Source organism: Cebidichthys violaceus, unplaced genomic scaffold (genome assembly GCF_023349555.1).
Source record: "Cebidichthys violaceus isolate CVI_PGR_0920_01 unplaced genomic scaffold, fCebVio1.0.p SCAF_32, whole genome shotgun sequence".
Taxonomy (NCBI): Eukaryota; Metazoa; Chordata; class Actinopteri; order Perciformes; family Stichaeidae; genus Cebidichthys; species Cebidichthys violaceus.
In genome coordinates, this window is record NW_027176506.1 from 2,547,609 (window position 1) to 2,560,337 (window position 12,729).

The 12,729-nt window shown below is 40.9% G+C and overlaps 3 non-coding genes across 3 annotated transcripts; all 3 read left to right on the plus strand.

Annotated features, from left to right (window-relative positions):
• Positions 1 to 2,755: 2,755 nt before the first annotated feature.
• Positions 2,756 to 2,827, plus strand: trnap-agg (transfer RNA proline (anticodon AGG)). Its single transcript has one exon. It is a non-coding gene; the product is annotated as a tRNA-Pro (tRNA).
• Positions 2,828 to 6,029: 3,202 nt separating this feature from the next.
• Positions 6,030 to 6,101, plus strand: trnap-agg (transfer RNA proline (anticodon AGG)). Its single transcript has one exon. It is a non-coding gene; the product is annotated as a tRNA-Pro (tRNA).
• Positions 6,102 to 8,646: 2,545 nt separating this feature from the next.
• trnap-agg (transfer RNA proline (anticodon AGG)) lies at positions 8,647 to 8,718 on the plus strand. The gene has a single exon. It is a non-coding gene; the product is annotated as a tRNA-Pro (tRNA).
• Positions 8,719 to 12,729: the final 4,011 nt, after the last annotated feature.

Below are 12,729 nucleotides of genomic sequence, written 5' to 3' on the forward strand. Positions count from 1 at the left end.
GTAAAAGTGTAGCTGGTTCGTCTTCTTAGCAGAACACCCAGCATTTTTTTATTACCAAGAGAAAAAGACTTAACACACATGTCTAACAATAGAGAATTTTGTCAGGAAGACATCAAACGTTGAGAAGTTTCAATGGCTCGTTGGTCTAGGGGTATGATTCTTGCTTCTTGTGCGAGAGGTCCTGGGTCCAAATCCCCCAGGAGCCCAGAATTTGTGTTTGGCTAATGTTGACTGTTTAATTAAGCGAGCCAAAAACTTTGTACCTGAGATAAATTTTCTTCCACAATTTAGCCAATGTTATGCCAATACCAGTATGGTAGAGACTTAGTAAAAGTGTAGCTGGTTTTGTCTTCTTAGCAGAACACCCAGCATTTTTTAAATACCAAGAGACAAATACTTAACACACATGCCTAACAATAGAGAATTTCGTCAGGAAGACATCAAACGTTAAGCAGTTTTAATGACTCGGTGGTCTACGGGTATGATTCTCACTGTGTGTGCGAGAGGTCCTGGGTCCAAATCCCGGACGAGCCCAGAATTTGTGTTTGGCTAATGTTGACTGTTTAATTGAGCGAGCTAAAAACTTTGTACCTTACGAAAACGTTTCTTCCACAATTTAGCCAATGTCGTGCCCATACCAGTATGGTAGAGACTTGACAAAAATGTAGCTGGTTCATCTTCTTAGCAGAACACCCAGCATCTTTTTATTACCAAGAGACAAAGACTTAATACACATGCCCAACAATAGAGAATTTCGTCAGTCAGACATCAAACCTTAACTGGTTTTAATGGCTCGTTGGTCTAGGGTTATGATTCTCGCCTTGGGTGCGAGAGGTCCAGGGTCCAACTCCCGGACGAGCCCAGAATTTGTGTTTGGCTAATGTTGACTGTTTAATTAAGCGAGCCAAAAACTTTGTACCTTAAGTAAATTTTCTTCAACAATTCAGCCAATGTCGTGCCCATACCAGTATGGTAGAGTCTTGGCAAAAGTGTAGCTGGTTCATCTTCTTAGCAGAACACCCAGCATCTTTTTATTACCAAGAGACAAAGACTTAATACACATGCCTAACAATAGAGAATTTCGTCAGTCAGACATCAAACCTTAAATGGCTTTTATGGCTCGTTGGTCTAGGGGTATGATTCTTGCTTAGGGTGCGAGAGGTCCCGTGTTCAGTTTCCAGATGAGCCCTGAATTTGTGTTTGGCTAATGTTGACTGTTTAATTGAGCGCGTTAAAAACTTTACACCTTAAGAAAACGTTTCTTCCACAATTTAGCCGATGACGTGCCCATACCAGTATGGTAGAGTCTTGGTAAAAGTGTAGCTGGTTCGTCTTCTTAGCAGAACTCCCATCATTTTTTTATTACCAATAGACAAATACTTAATACACATCCCTAACAATAGAGAATTTCGTCAGGAAGACATCAAACGTTAAGCAGTTTTAATGACTCGGTGGTCTACGGGTATGATTCTCACTGTGTGTGCGAGAGGTCCTGGGTCCAAATCCCGGACGAGCCCAGAATTTGTGTTTGGCTAATGTTGACTGTTTAATTGAGCGAGCCAAAAACTTTGTACCTTACGAAAACGTTTCTTCCACAATTTAGCCAATGTCGTGCCCATACCAGTATGGTAGAGACTTGACAAAAATGTAGCTGGTTCATCTTCTTAGCAGAACACCCAGCATCTTTTTATTACCAAGAGACAAAGACTTAATACACATGCCTAACAATAGAGAATTTCGTCAGTCAGACATCAAACCTTAACTGGTTTTAATGGCTCGTTGGTCTAGGGTTATGATTCTCGCCTTGGTTGCGAGAGGTCCAGGGTCCAACTCCTGGACGAGCCCAGAATTTGTGTTTGGCTAATGTTGACTGTTTAATTAAGCGAGCCAAAAACTTTGTACCTTAAGTAAATTTTCTTCAACAATTTAGCCAATGTCGTGCCCATACCAGTATGGTAGAGTCTTGGCAAAAGTGTAGCTGGTTCATCTTCTTAGCAGAACACCCAGCATCTTTTTATTACCAAGAGACAAAGACTTAATACACATGCCTAACAATAGAGAATTTCGTCAGTCAGACATCAAACCTTAAATGGCTTTTATGGCTCGTTGGTCTAGGGGTATGATTCTTGCTTAGGGTGCGAGAGGTCCCGTGTTCAGTTTCCAGACGAGCCCTGAATTTGTGTTTGGCTAATGTTGACTGTTTAATTGAGCGCGTTAAAAACTTTACACCTTAAGAAAACGTTTCTTCCACAATTTAGCCGATGACGTGCCCATACCAGTATGGTAGAGTCTTGGTAAAAGTGTAGCTGGTTCGTCTTCTTAGCAGAACTCCCATCATTTTTTTATTACCAATAGACAAATACTTAATACACATCCCTAACAATAGAGAATTTCGTCAGGAAGACATCAAACGTTAAGCAGTTTTAATGGCTCGTTGGTCTAGGGGTATGATTCTCTCATAGGGTGCGAGAGGTCTGGGGTCCAATTACCGGACGATCCCAGAATTTGTGTTTGGCTAATGTTTACTGTTTAATTGATCGCGTTAAAAACTTTGTACTTTAAGAAAACGTTTCTTCCACAATTTAGCCGATGTCGTGCCCATACCAGTATGGTAGAGTCTTGGTAAAAGTGTAGCTGGTTCGTCTTCTTAGCAGAACACTCAGTTTTTTTTATTACCAAGAGACAAAGACTTAACACACATGCCTAACAATAGAGAATTTCGTCAGGAAGACATCAAACGTTAAGCAGTTTCAATGGCTCGTTGGTCTAGGGGAATGATTCTCGCTTAGGGTGCGAGAGGTCCCGGGTCCAATTCCCGGACGAGCCCACAAGATGTGTTTGGCTAATGTTGACTGTTAAATTAAGTGAGCCAAAAACTTTGTACCTTAAGAAAACTTTAATTCCACAATTTAGCCAATGTCGTGCCCATACCAGTATAGTAGAGGCTTAGTAAAAGTGTAGCTGGTTCGTCTTCTTAGCAGAACACCCAGCATTTTTTTTATTACCAAGAGACAAAGACTTAACACGCATGCCTAACAATAGAGAATTTCGTCAGTAAGACATAAAACGTTGAGCAGTTTTAATGGCTCGTTGGTCTAGGGGTTGATTGTTGCTTCAGGTGCCGGAGGTCCTGGGTCCAAATCCCGCAGGAGCCCATAATTTGTGTTTGGCTAATGTTGACTGTTTAATTAAGCGAGCCAAAAACTTTGTACCTTAAGAAAACGTTTCTTTTACAATTTAGCCGATGTCCTGCACATACCAGTATGGTAGAGTCTTGGCAAAAGTGTAGCTGGTTCGTCTTCTTTGTAGAACACCCAGCATTTTTTTATTACCAAGAGACAAATACTTAATACACATCCCTAACAATAGAGAATTTCGTCAGTCAGACATCAAACCTTAACTGGTTTTAATGGCTCGTTGGTCTAGGGTTATGATTCTCGCCTTGGTTGCGAGAGGTCCAGGGTCCAACTCCCGGACGAGCCCAGAATTTGTGTTTGGCTAATGTTGACTGTTTAATTAAGCGAGCCAAAAACTTTGTACCTTAAGTAAATTTTCTTCAACAATTTAGCCAATGTCGTGCCCATACCAGTATGGTAGAGTCTTGGCAAAAGTGTAGCTGGTTCATCTTCTTAGCAGAACACCCAGCATCTTTTTATTACCAAGAGACAAAGACTTAATACACATGCCTAACAATAGAGAATTTCGTCAGTCAGACATCAAACCTTAAATGGCTTTTATGGCTCGTTGGTCTAGGGGTATGATTCTTGCTTAGGGTGCGAGAGGTCCCGTGTTCAGTTTCCAGACGAGCCCTGAATTTGTGTTTGGCTAATGTTGACTGTTTAATTGAGCGCGTTAAAAACTTTACACCTTAAGAAAACGTTTCTTCCACAATTTAGCCGATGACGTGCCCATACCAGTATGGTAGAGTCTTGGTAAAAGTGTAGCTGGTTCGTCTTCTTAGCAGAACTCCCATCATTTTTTTATTACCAATAGACAAATACTTAATACACATCCCTAACAATAGAGAATTTCGTCAGGAAGACATCAAACGTTAAGCAGTTTTAATGGCTCGTTGGTCTAGGGGTATGATTCTCTCATAGGGTGCGAGAGGTCTGGGGTCCAATTACCGGACGATCCCAGAATTTGTGTTTGGCTAATGTTTACTGTTTAATTGATCGCGTTAAAAACTTTGTACTTTAAGAAAACGTTTCTTCCACAATTTAGCCGATGTCGTGCCCATACCAGTATGGTAGAGTCTTGGTAAAAGTGTAGCTGGTTCGTCTTCTTAGCAGAACACTCAGTTTTTTTTATTACCAAGAGACAAAGACTTAACACACATGCCTAACAATAGAGAATTTCGTCAGTAAGACATAAAACGTTGAGCAGTTTTAATGGCTCGTTGGTCTAGGGGTTGATTGTTGCTTCAGGTGCCGGAGGTCCTGGGTCCAAATCCCGCAGGAGCCCATAATTTGTGTTTGGCTAATGTTGACTGTTTAATTAAGCGAGCTAAAAACTTTGTACCTTAAGAAAACGTTTCTTTTACAATTTAGCCGATGTCGTGCCCATACCAGTATGGTAGAGTCTTGGCAAAAGTGTAGCTGGTTCGTCTTCTTTGTAGAACACCCAGCATTTTTTTATTACCAAGAGACAAATACTTAATACATATGCGTAACAATAGAGAATTTCGTCAGGAAGACATCGAACGTTGAGCAGTTTTAATGGCTCGTTGGTCTAGGGTTATGATTCTCGCTTTGGGTGCGAGAGGTCCCGGGTCCAAATACCGGACGATCCCAGAATTTGTGTTTGGCTAATGTTTACTGTTTAATTGAGCGCGTTAAAAACTTTGTACCTTAAGAAAACGTTTCTTCCACAATTTAGCCGATGTCTTGCCCATACCAGTATGGTAGAGTCTTGGTAAAATTGTAGCTGGTTCGTCTTCTTTGCAGAACACTCAGTTTTTTTTAATGCCAAGAGAAAAAGACTTAATACACATGCCTAACAATAAAGAATTTCATCAGGCAGACATCAAATATTGAGGTGTTTCAATGGCTCGTTGGTCTAGGGGAATGATTCTCGCTTAGGGTGCGAGAGGTCCTGTGTCCAAATCCCCCAGGAGCCCAGAATTTGTGTTTGGCTAATGTTGACTGTTTAATTAAGCGAGCCAAAAACTTTGTACCTGAAGTAAATTTTCTTCCACAATTTAGCCAATGTTATGCCAATACCAGTATGGTAGAGACTTAGTAAAAGTGTAGCTGGTTCGTCTTCTTAGCAGAACACCCAGCATTTTTTTTATTACCAAGAGACAACGACTTAACACGCATGCCTAACAATAGAGAATTTCGTCAGTAAGACATAAAACGTTGAGCAGTTTTAATGGCTCGTTGGTCTAGGGGTTGATTGTTGCTTCAGGTGCCAGAGGTCCTGTGTCCAAATCCTGCAGGAGCCCAGAATTTGTGTTTGGCTAATCTTGACTGTTTAATTAAGCGAGCCAAAAACTTTGTACCTTAAGTAAATTTTCTTCCACAATTTAGCCAATGTCGTGCCCATACCAGTATGGTAGAATCTTGATAAAAGTGTAGCTGTTTCGTCTTCTTACCAGAACACTTAGTTTTTTTTAATGCCAAGAGAAAAAGACTTAATACACATGCCTAACAATAGAGAATTTCGTCAGGAAGACAACAAATGTTGAGCAGTTTTAATGGCTTGTTGGTCTAGGGTTATGATTCTCGCCTTGGGTGCGAGTGGTCCAGGGTCCAACTCCCGGACGAGCCCAGAATTTGTGTTTGGCTAATGTTTACTGTTTAATTGAACGCATTAAAAACTTTGTACCTTAAGAAAACGTTTCTTCCACAATTTAGCCAATGTCGTGCCCATACCAGTATAGTAGAGACTTAGTAAAAGTGTAGCTGGTTCGTCTTCTTAGCAGAACACCCAGCATTGTTTTTATTACCAAGAGACAAAGACTTAACACACATGCCTAACAATAGAGAATTTCGTCAGTCAGACATCAAATATTGAGGTGTTTCAATGGCTCGTTGGTCTAGGGGAATGATTCTCGCTTAGGGTGCGAGAGGTCCCGGGTCCAATTCCCGGACGAGCCCACAAGTTGTGTTTGGCTAATGTTGACTGTTAAATTAAGCGAGCCAAAAACTTTGTACCTTAAGAAAACTTTAATTCCACAATTTAGCCAATGTCGTGCCCATACCAGTATAGTAGAGGCTTAGTAAAAGTGTAGCTGGTTCGTCTTCTTAGCAGAACACCCAGCATTTTTTTTATTACCAAGAGACAAAGACTTAACACGCATGCCTAACAATAGAGAATTTCGTCAGTAAGACATAAAACGTTGAGCAGTTTTAATGGCTCGTTGGTCTAGGGGTTGATTGTTGCTTCAGGTGCCAGAGGTCCGGGGTCCAAATCCCGCAGGATCCCATAATTTGTGTTTGGCTAATGTTGACTGTTTAATTAAGCGAGCCAAAAACTTTGTACCTCAAGTAAATTTTCTTCCACAATTTAGCCAATGTCGTGCCCATACCAGTATGGTAGAATCTTGATAAAAGTGTAGCTGTTTCGTCTTCTTACCAGAACACTCAGTTTTTTTTAATGCCAAGAGAAAAATACTTAATACACATGCCTAACAATAGAGAATTTCGTCAGGAAGACAACAAATGTTGAGCAGTTTTAATGGCTTGTTGGTCTAGGGTTATGATTCTCTCCTTGGGTGCGAGTGGTCCAGGGTCCAACTCCCGGACGAGCCCAGAATTTGTGTTTGGCTAATGTTTACTGTTTAATTGATCGCATTAAAAACTTTGTACCTTAAGAAAACGTTTCTTCCACAATTTAGCCAATGTCGTGCCCATACCAGTATAGTAGAGACTTAGTAAAAGTGTAGCTGGTTCGTCTTCTTAGCAGAACACCCAGCATTGTTTTTATTACCAAGAGACAAAGACTTAACACACATGCCTAACAATAGAGAATTTCGTCAGTCAAACATCAAACCTAAATGGTTTTAATGGCTCGTTGGTCTAGGGGTATGAATCTCGCTTCGGGTGCGAGCGGTCCGGGGTCCAATTCCTGGACGAGCCCAGAAGTTGTTTTTGGCTATTGTTGACTGTTAAATTAAGCGAGCTAAAAACTTTGTACCTTAAGAAAACGTTTCTTTTACAATTTAGCCGATGTCGTGCCCATACCAGTATGGTAGAGTCTTGGCAAAAGTGTAGCTGGTTCGTCTTCTTTGTAGAACACCCAGCATTTTTTTATTACCAATAGACAAATACTTAATACACATGCGTAACAATAGAGAATTTCGTCAGGAAGACATCGAACGTTGAGCAGTTTTAATGGCTCGTTGGTCTAGGGTTATGATTCTCGCCTTGGGTGCGAGAGGTCCCGGGTCCAAATACCGGACGATCCCAGAATTTGTGTTTGGCTAATGTTTACTGTTTAATTGAGCGCGTTAAAAACTTTGTACCTTAAGAAAACGTTTCTTCCACAATTTAGCCGATGTCTTGCCCATACCAGTATGGTAGAGTCTTGGTAAAATTGTAGCTGGTTCGTCTTCTTTGCAGAACACTCAGTTTTTTTTAATGCCAAGAGAAAAAGACTTAATACACATGCCTAACAATAAAGAATTTCATCAGGCAGACATCAAATATTGAGGTGTTTCAATGGCTCGTTGGTCTAGGGGAATGATTCTCGCTTAGGGTGCGAGAGGTCCTGTGTCCAAATCCCCCAGGAGCCCAGAATTTGTGTTTGGCTAATGTTGACTGTTTAATTAAGCGAGCCAAAAACTTTGTACCTGAAGTAAATTTTCTTCCACAATTTAGCCAATGTTATGCCAATACCAGTATGGTAGAGACTTAGTAAAAGTGTAGCTGGTTCGTCTTCTTAGCAGAACACCCAGCATTTCTTTTATTACCAAGAGACAACGACTTAACACGCATGCCTAACAATAGAGAATTTCGTCAGTAAGACATAAAACGTTGAGCAGTTTTAATGGCTCGTTGGTCTAGGGGTTGATTGTTGCTTCAGGTGCCAGAGGTCCTGGGTCCAAATCCTGCAGGAGCCCAGAATTTGTGTTTGGCTAATCTTGACTGTTTAATTAAGCGAGCCAAAAACTTTGTACCTTAAGTAAATTTTCTTCCACAATTTAGCCAATGTCGTCCCCATACCAGTATGGTAGAATGTTGGTAAAAGTGTAGCTGTTTCGTCTTCTTACCAGAACACTCAGTTTTTTTTAATGCCAAGAGAAAAAGACTTAATACACATGCCTAACAATAGAGAATTTCATCAGGAAGACAACAAATGTTGAGCAGTTTTAATGGCTTGTTGGTCTAGGGTTATGATTCTCGCCTTGGGTGCGAGTGGTCCAGGGTCCAACTCCCGGACGAGCCCAGAATTTGTGTTTGGCTAATGTTTACTGTGTAATTGAGCGCGTTAAAAACTTTGTACCTTAAGAAAACGTTTCTTCCACAATTTAGCCGATGTCGTGCCCATACCAGTATGGTAGAGTCTTGGTAAAATTGTAGCTGGTTCGTCTTCTTTGCAGAACACTCAGTTTTTTTTAATGCCAAGAGAAAAAGACTTAATACACATGCCTAACAATAAAGAATTTCATCAGGCAGACATCAAATATTGAGGTGTTTCAATGGCTCGTTGGTCTAGGGGAATGATTCTCGCTTAGGGTGCGAGAGGTCCCGGGTCCAATTCCCGGACGAGCCCACAAGTTGTGTTTGGCTAATGTTGACTGTTAAATTAAGCGAGCCAAAAACTTTGTACCTTAAGAAAACTTTAATTCCACAATTTAGCCAATGTCGTGCCCATACCAGTATAGTAGAGGCTTAGTAAAAGTGTAGCTGGTTCGTCTTCTTAGCAGAACACCCAGCATTTTTTTTATTACCAAGAGACAAAGACTTAACACGCATGCCTAACAATAGAGAATTTCGTCAGTAAGACATAAAACGTTGAGCAGTTTTAATGGCTCGTTGGTCTAGGGGTTGATTGTTGCTTCAGGTGCCAGAGGTCCGGGGTCCAAATCCCGCAGGAGCCCATAATTTGTGTTTGGCTAATGTTGACTGTTTAATTAAGCGAGCCAAAAACTTTGTACCTCAAGTAAATTTTCTTCCACAATTTAGCCAATGTCGTGCCCATACCAGTATGGTAGAATCTTGATAAAAGTGTAGCTGTTTCGTCTTCTTACCAGAACACTCAGTTTTTTTTAATGCCAAGAGAAAAAGACTTAATACACATGCCTAACAATAGAGAATTTCGTCAGGAAGACAACAAATGTTGAGCAGTTTTAATGGCTTGTTGGTCTAGGGTTATGATTCTCTCCTTGGGTGCGAGTGGTCCAGGGTCCAACTCCCGGACGAGCCCAGAATTTGTGTTTGGCTAATGTTTACTGTTTAATTGATCGCATTAAAAACTTTGTACCTTAAGAAAACGTTTCTTCCACAATTTAGCCAATGTCGTGCCCATACCAGTATAGTAGAGACTTAGTAAAAGTGTAGCTGGTTCGTCTTCTTAGCAGAACACCCAGCATTGTTTTTGTTACCAAGAGACAAAGACTTAACACACATGCCTAACAATAGAGAATTTCGTCAGTCAGACATCAAACCTTAAATGGTTTTAATGGCTCGTTGGTCTAGGGGTATGAATCTCGCTTCGGGTGCGAGCGGTCCGGGGTCCAATTCCTGGACGAGCCCAGAAGTTGTTTTTGGCTATTGTTGACTGTTAAATTAAGCGAGCTAAAAACTTTGTACCTTAAGAAAACGTTTCTTTTACAATTTAGCCGATGTCGTGCCCATACCAGTATGGTAGAGTCTTGGCAAAAGTGTAGCTGGTTCGTCTTCTTTGTAGAACACCCAGCATTTTTTTATTACCAAGAGACAAATACTTAATACACATGCGTAACAATAGAGAATTTCGTCAGGAAGACATCGAACGTTGAGCAGTTTTAATGGCTCGTTGGTCTAGGGTTATGATTCTCGCCTTGGGTGCGAGAGGTCCCGGGTCCAAATACCGGACGATCCCAGAATTTGTGTTTGGCTAATGTTTACTGTTTAATTGAGCGCGTTAAAAACTTTGTACCTTAAGAAAACGTTTCTTCCACAATTTAGCCGATGTCTTGCCCATACCAGTATGGTAGAGTCTTGGTAAAATTGTAGCTGGTTCGTCTTCTTTGCAGAACACTCAGTTTTTTTTAATGCCAAGAGAAAAAGACTTAATACACATGCCTAACAATAAAGAATTTCATCAGGCAGACATCAAATATTGAGCAGTTTTAATGGCTCGTTGGTCTAGGGTTATGATTCTCGCCTTGGGTGCGAGAGGTCCCGGGTCCAAATACCGGACGATCCCAGAATTCGTGTTTGGCTAATGTTTACTGTTTAATTGAGCGAGTCAAAAACTTTGTACATTAAGAAAACGTTTCTTCCACAATTTAGCCAATGTCGTGCCCATACCAGTATGGTAGTCTTGGCCAAAGTGTAGCTGGTTCGTCTTCTTAGCAGAACACCCAGCATTTTTTTATTACCAAGAGAAAAAGACTTAACACACATGCCTAACAATAGAGAATTTCGTCAGGAAAACATCAAACGTTAAGCAGTTTCAATGGCTCGTTGGTCTAGGGGTATGATTCTTGCTTTGGGTGCGAGAGGTCCCGGGTCCAAATCCCAGACGAGCCCAGAATTTCTGTTTGGCTAATGTTGACTGTTTAATTAAGCGAGCCAAAAACTTTGTACCTTAAGTAAATTTTCTTCAACAATTTAGCCAATGTCGTGCCCATACCAGTATGGTAGAGTCTTGGCAAAAGTGTAGCTGGTTCATCTTCTTAGCAGAACACCCAGCATCTTTTTATTACCAAGAGACAAAGACTTAATACACATGCCTAACAATAGAGAATTTCGTCAGTCAGACATCAAACCTTAAATGGTTTTAATGGCTCGTTGGTCTAGGGGTATGATTCTCTCATAGGGTGCGAAAGGTCCTGGGTCCAAATCCCGGACGAGCCCAGAAGTTGTGTTTGGCTAATGTTGACTGTTAAATTAAGCGAGCCAAAAGCTTTGTACCTTAAGAAAATGTTTCTTCCACAATTTAGCCAATGTCGTGCCCATACCAGTATGGTAGAATCTTAGTAAAAGTGTAGCTGTTTCGTCTTCTTACCAGAACACTCAGTTTTTTTTAATGCCAAGAGAAAAAGACTTAATTCACATGCCTAACAATAAAGAATTTCGTCAGGCAGACATCAAATGTTGAGGTGTTTTAATGGCTCGTTGGTCTAGGGGTATGATTCTCGCTTAGGGTGCGAGAGGTCCCGCGTCCAATTCCCGGACGAGCCCTGAATTTGTGTTTGGCTAATGTTGATTGTTTAATTGAACGCGTTAAAAACTTTGTACCTTAAGAAAACGTTTCTTCCACAATTTAGCCGATGTCGTGCCCATACCAGTATGGTAGAGAGTTAGTAAAAGTGTAGCTGGTTCGTCTTCTTAGCAGAACACTCAGTTTTTTTTAATGCCAAGAGAAAAAGACTTAATACACATGCCTAACAATAAAGAATTTCGTCAGGAAGACATCAACTTTTGAGGTGTTTTATTGGCTCGTTGGTCTAGGGGTATGATTCTCGCTTAGGGTGCGAGAGGTCCAGCGTCCAACTCCCGGACGAGCCCAGAATTTGTGTTTGGCTAACGTTGACTTTTAAATTAAGCGAGCCAAAAGCTTTGTACCTTAAGAAAACGTTTCTTCCACAATTTAGCCAATGTCGTTCCCATACCAGTATGGTAGAGTCTTGGTAAAATTGTTGCTGGTTCGTCTTCTTAGCAAAACACCCAGCATTTTTTTATTACCAAGAGAAAAAGACTTAACGCACATGCCTAACAATAGAGAATTTCGTAAGGAAGACATCAAACGTTAAGCAGTTTTAATGGCTCGTTGGTCTAGGGGTATGATTCTCGCTTCGGGTGAGAGAGGTCCTGGGTCCAAATCCCGGACGAGCCCAGAATTTGTGTTTGGCTAATGTTGACTGTTCAATTAAGCGAGCCAAAAACTTTGTACATTAAGAAAATGTTTCTTCCACAATTTAGCCAATGTCGTGCCCTTCCGGTATGGTAGTCTTGGCAAAAGTGTAGCTGGTTCATCTTCTTAGCAGAACACCTAGCATTTTTTTATTACCAAGAGAAAAAGACTTAACACACATGCGTAACAATAGAGAATTTCGTCAGGAAGACATCAAACGTTGAGAAGTTTCAATGGCTCGTTGGTCTAGGGGTATGATTCTTACTTCTTGTGCGAGAGGTCCTGGATCCAAATCCCCCAGGAGCCCAGAATTTGTGTTTGGCTAATGTTGACTGTTTAATTAAGCGAGCCAAAAACTTTGTACCTGAAGTAAATTTTCTTCCACAATTTAGCCAATGTTGTGCCCATACCAGTATGGTAGAGACTTAGTAAAAGTGTAGCTGGTTTCGTCTTCTTAGCAGAACACCCAGCATTTTTTTAATACCAAGAGACAAATACTTAACGCACATTCCTAACAATAGAGAATTTCTTCAGAAAGACATCAAACGTTAAGAAACCTTTAAAGGCTCCGTGGTCTAGGGGTATGATTCTTGCTTTGGGTGCGAGAGGTCCCGGGTTCAGATCGCGGACGACCCCAGAATTTGTGTTTGGCTAATGTTGACTGTTTAATTAAGCGAGCCAAAAACTTTGTACCTTAAGTCAATTTTCTTCAACAATTTA